Source organism: Copadichromis virginalis, linkage group LG7 (genome assembly GCF_057382275.1).
Source record: "Copadichromis virginalis isolate Kocher_CV1m ecotype Utaka linkage group LG7, C_Virginalis_male_GT1.1, whole genome shotgun sequence".
Lineage (NCBI taxonomy): Eukaryota > Metazoa > Chordata > Actinopteri > Cichliformes > Cichlidae > Copadichromis > Copadichromis virginalis.
This window is the reverse complement of record NC_140624.1, coordinates 58,389,453-58,394,747: the sequence shown is the minus strand read 5'-3', so window position 1 is coordinate 58,394,747 and position 5,295 is coordinate 58,389,453. Positions and strand designations below refer to the sequence as shown.

Genomic DNA, 5,295 nt, shown 5'->3' with positions numbered 1-5,295 from the left:
TAAGTAAAGCTTACTTAAGATGCCTGTTAGGACAACTTATACAGTGCAAGTCTGCAGTATTAAGAATAACTTGATATTTCTGACTGTACAGTGCTAATTGTTTACTTACTGACAAACATTTCAAGTTCAACTAAATGAAAAAACAATTTGTGGTAACCTGAATATGATTAAAAATAATTAACAACACTTTTTGTAAGGATGTTAAAATCAGACCAACTTTTATTTTCAAACACAACAAAGTATAACAGCCAACATACTGGACACTGTTCTGCTGAACAACAAACAATTATATTGCCATCACTGTTATAATCTTACAATGAAACAAAGTCGCAGATGTAATTATTCTGAAAATAAGTTTAGGCCTACCACAACTTTGTTTTGTACTTACATTACTTATATAATCAAAATAAAATATGTGTTGTTCTGTCACAAGTGCAGTCTCTAATTTAAACAACACATTTGTTTTGCATTCCAACACATGAGCTGGAATGTTGTAATGTTTTAAGGATGGCTTGTTTCCAGTCCAGGCATTACTGCCTGAATGACTATCATGGATCGAGGTGATCCAAATGTAGGTGCAGAAGAAAGTCTTTAACTTCCCTTAAGTACAGTGGCAGTGGATGTGGGTTGGAGATGCAGTGAGCTTGAACCTGCAGGCGACCATCTTCACTGACCACACCATCTGTGACGGAGGACTCATCTCTCCTGGTGTCCTGCAAGCAAACAATCATATTTTTTGGAACATGAACTTAATTGCTTTCTTAAAACATTTTTTTCTGCATTTGGTATAAAACAGACTCCAATTTGGACAATCTCAGGCTCCTTCCCCACCGGAGAGGTGACATTCAATGTCCCAATTGTCAGTCTGGATAGCCCTGACCCCCACCCGACACACAATAATGTCATGAAAGCATCATTTTAAAAAGGGCTATGCAAACATGGCCAATAACTTTCATTCTAATGATGTGCAAAATGATTTGGGCACAAAACAAATTTTGCTGTTAGAAAACTTGCAGACTTCACTATATTCAGTGTAGACCCTCTAAACTAAGTTTGGGGGATGTGATCTTTCAAGAAATGCAGACCAAACTGTTGTTGTTTGTTTACTTACACAGCATGTCTTGTAGAATTAACTGGAGTCACCAGCAACAGCCTAGTGCAGTCATATCTCAAGTCTAATAACAGAAGACAGGAAAAGATCAGTAAAGAAACAACTTCCCCAAACCAAAAAACAAATAAAACAATAAGTAAAACAGGCTGATCTAAAGTATGATTAAAGTTCAGCCTGATTAATATAAATGTCACTGACAGTTGCTAATATATTGGAAAACCAAAATACTTACCACTGAGTTGATGTCTTTCTGTCCAACAGCAGGAGTGCTGGTCCCGAGCCTCAAAGACAGTAAGAAGCAAGCAGAGGGAGAAAAAACAGAACATTTTTCAGAAACCGATTTGATCCTTAATGGCTGTGCAATCATTGTAACATAGAGTTTGCTTATGTTGTTAAATAAAGGCTAGATTTGACATTAATAGATGCCACAGATGTTCAAGGTGCCACAAAGCATGAAAAAAATGGACATCTCAGAAAACGTCGGGGCATTTTTGCAAATATGTGATGTCTTGATAAATCGAGCAGATATTTGAACTTTCGACAGCTACATTCTCGCCTGAAAATATCTTAAAAGTTGATTTTGTGACCCAGAAAAAGCAATAAGCCGCGCTCCTCCGCCATTGGCGAGCTTACAAGTACGCACAGGCTCCGACAACCATGGCCGACATATGCGATCCTCCTTTCCCCTAGATTACCCTTTCTGGGTCACAAAATAACCTTTTAAGATATTTTCAGTGGAGAATGTAGCTGTGTAATGCTCAAATATCTACTTAATTTATCAAAATATCACATATTTGCAAAAGTGCTTCCACGTTTTCGGAGAGCTCTGTTACCCAGCTGACCGGGAGGTCAAGGCTTGATAAGAGTCCGCAAGCACAGCTAACTCTTGGCTTATTGTTTTCACCCCCCCCGAAGAATTTTGTCTGGGCTCTTATCTCACTTTTTTATTTCAAACAATCAACAGAAAATTTCACAGACATATTTTTATATAAGGTTTTTAAGGCTGTGGTGTTAATTTTTAAGTAACATGAGCCCAGCCGCAGCAGCAACGCTAGGCTAACACTAACTAGCTAGCACGATTATAAACCTGGTGCTAAACTAAGAGAAGCCACAAAATCAGTTTGAATAAGAGTAAACATTTACTCACCAAGTCAGTGTATCAGGTAAAGATCCACAGCAATGACAACAATAATCCCTTGAGCTGACGCTTTTCTAGGTTTGCTCAACATATTCCATAAAAAATGCTGGCACCATGAACATGCGGACTGATCCGTGCTAGGGAGGAGGACGGTAGTGACGTGGCATTTTCAAAACACATCTTTCATCCTTCCACACTGAGAAGAAAAACTTCCATCTTACTTAGTTTTTCTAAGTTAAGACAACTCAAATAAATTGAGTTTATCAGCATTTCTGTAGCGGACAGAACCACCTGCTTTAATCTACCATGATGCTCTGTGTTATGTTGTCATGGCAATATGAAGTCAAATAAATACAAATATATAAACTGCACATTTGAAGGAGGACAAGAAGACAGGCAACTGGAAGAGCTTTTGAAGCAGGAAAACTTTTCTGGATTACTCTTAATTTAACTGGAAATTTTGCGAATACAAGTCAAGGAGGAAACAAGGAGGCAGGTTGGATTATATTTGAGGACAGGACGCACGAAGGAGAAGCATGAGGAGAGAGAAAACAGCAGAGCGATGGTGCAGAGCTAATCGTGGGTCAAGTCGAAGAAGCAAGCATCAAAACTGTGAGTAAACATAACACATAAAGACTTAAAAATTACTGTGCTGATTAAGGAAACATTAAATTTGGTTAGTTTGGGGTCTGCAGCTTCAGGTTTGTGGGTTCAGTTGGTCTCAAAATTGAGGAAAGACAAAAAAATTTCTTTTGAAAGGTTGTTGGAGGATTTTTACTGTAAGAAATATCTGGGTGTGCAACTGCTTTTATTTAAAAAAAAAATTAATTTTATTTAGTCACATTGGAAAGGGAAAATTGGAGGATCGGGACAATAATGTGGCCAGATTTACTGTTTCCTTAATCAGAACAATAAGTTTGATCTGAACTAGAAATTTTGAAATGGGTTATTTTCTTTCTTCTCTACTGATCACTGTGTGATCGGTTGAGTTACTTGTCAGTCTACATTTATGTTAAAGGTAATTTTAAAAAATGCAGTTTATTCGTAATTTTGTAGAAAAAGGCTCCGCACCTATGAAAAAAAGAAAATGGGTATCCACACCCCCAAAATTGCTGTAGATCAGAGTAGCTAAGCCCTGGTTAACTGCAATTATATAACAGAAGATGAAAAATATTGGAATGATTGAAAGAAACAAAGATTTCTTTAGGGTTTGAAGATTTGACTTTCTTATTGAAAGAGACGAAAACTAATCCATGTGTGACACTGAGAAAAAAACTGAAAGCTTAAAAGATCTGGAGGTCTGACTACTGTTATTCAAATGTGCAAAATTGTTTTAATGACATTAGAAAGAAAAATGGGATGTTTAAAAAGGTAATATATAAAGATGATTTTTATATTACTTGAAAAAATGATGTTGTTTAGCACTTCTGTACTTAGAAAAATGCTGGGTCACTAGTAAGCTGAGATTTAATGTGATAAACTGAGGAAAGGTAATATAATCTACACACTCGCTGTTATTGTTGCAATCCATACACCAGTTAATATTTAATCAATCGTCATTCATAATTGGTGATCTATGCAAGTTTTAAGGAATAATATTTGAATTGAGGTTGAATGATGCTCTGCCTCTGTGGTCAAGTACAGACATAGGCCTTAAGCAACCATGAGCCACTGATAAGTGTGAGAAATTAGTGCACTTAATGCAGCGGTCCCCAACCCCCGGGCCTCGGATCGGTGCCGGTCCGTGAGTCGTTTGGTGCCGGGCCGCGAGAGTTGAGGCTCAGTTGTGAAATGTAGGGTTTTCAGGGTTTTTATCGGTATTCAGCGTTATTTTGTTATCGTTTTTATCGTTAACTCGGTGTCCCTGGGTCTTTTCAAGTGTGTTATGAATAAATCTTCTTTTTTTCGGTACCGGTACTAGTTTTATTTTGTTGTATTTATCCGCGACACCTTAAAGGCCGGTCCGTGAAAATATTTTCGGGCATAAACCGGTCCGTGGCGCAAAAAAGGTTGAGGACTACTGACTTAATGCATGTTTCCTAATTATATACGTATGAGCCACTAATAGGAGAAAATGAGCACGCAATAAAGTGGACTTGTTAGGGAGAGATTGCCACCAGAGTTAAAACACTCCAACTCAATTTTGATGATAGAAACAGCTAAAAAATGAGCGTTTTGTTGACACTGATGACAAAATCCTGATCAGATACAGACAGACACATGCATACAACACACACTACTGCTCAAAAGTTTGTGGTCAGTTTCAAACATTCTTGTTTTAATTTTAAAATTATATTTGCTATAACATAAAATTAGGCAAAGTTTATCAGAAATGTTTTCACAGATGTGTGTTTAATGAATCATTTATGTTAAATCACCCATGATGCATTAGGAAATGTCTACACACTTATACATGGGCCCATTTTTAGTAACCATCACTCCTGTGTGGACAGATCACATGGTTATAAACCAGGTGAAAATTGACTTCAAACGTTTGAGCTGTAGTGTAGATTGCAATGATAGTGTATAGTTATCTATTACAGAAGAATATATAGAAGTCTGAGGACAGGGAGACACTGTAAAAAAGTTATGAGCTGTCTTGCTGCAGAGAAAGTGGAGTCTGTCATCCTTGAAAAGCTCCCAAGATAGGCAGCTGGCAGGTTGAATGATGCTCTGCCTCTGTGGTCAAGTACAGACATAGGCCTTAAGCAACCATGAGCCACTGATAAGTGTGACAGATTAGGAAACATGCATACAGTTCATTAGTTAGACTCCTATGAACCACTAATAGGAAAAAATGAGCACGCAATAAAGTGGACTTGTTAGGGAGAGATTGCCATCAGTGTTAAAACACTCCAACTCAATTTTTGATGACAGACACAGCTAAAAAATGAGCGTCTTGTTGACACTGATGACAAAATCCTGATCAGATACAGACAGACACATGCATACAACACACACTACTGCTCAAAAGTTTGTGGTCAGATTCAAACTGTCGTCTTTTTAATTAATAATTTACATTTACTTTTAACATAATATTACATGA

At 37.3% G+C, this 5,295-nt stretch overlaps 1 long non-coding RNA gene across 1 annotated transcript; it reads right to left on the bottom strand.

The window, feature by feature from the left end:
* Positions 1–201: 201 nt before the first annotated feature.
* Positions 202–2,566, bottom strand: LOC146706315 (uncharacterized). The gene is made up of 3 exons (XR_014921491.1): positions 1,344–2,566; positions 1,112–1,175; positions 202–713 (listed from the first exon to the last, which is right to left on the bottom strand). It is a non-coding gene; the product is annotated as an uncharacterized LOC146706315 (long non-coding RNA).
* Between the last annotated feature and the right edge of the window lie 2,729 nt (positions 2,567–5,295).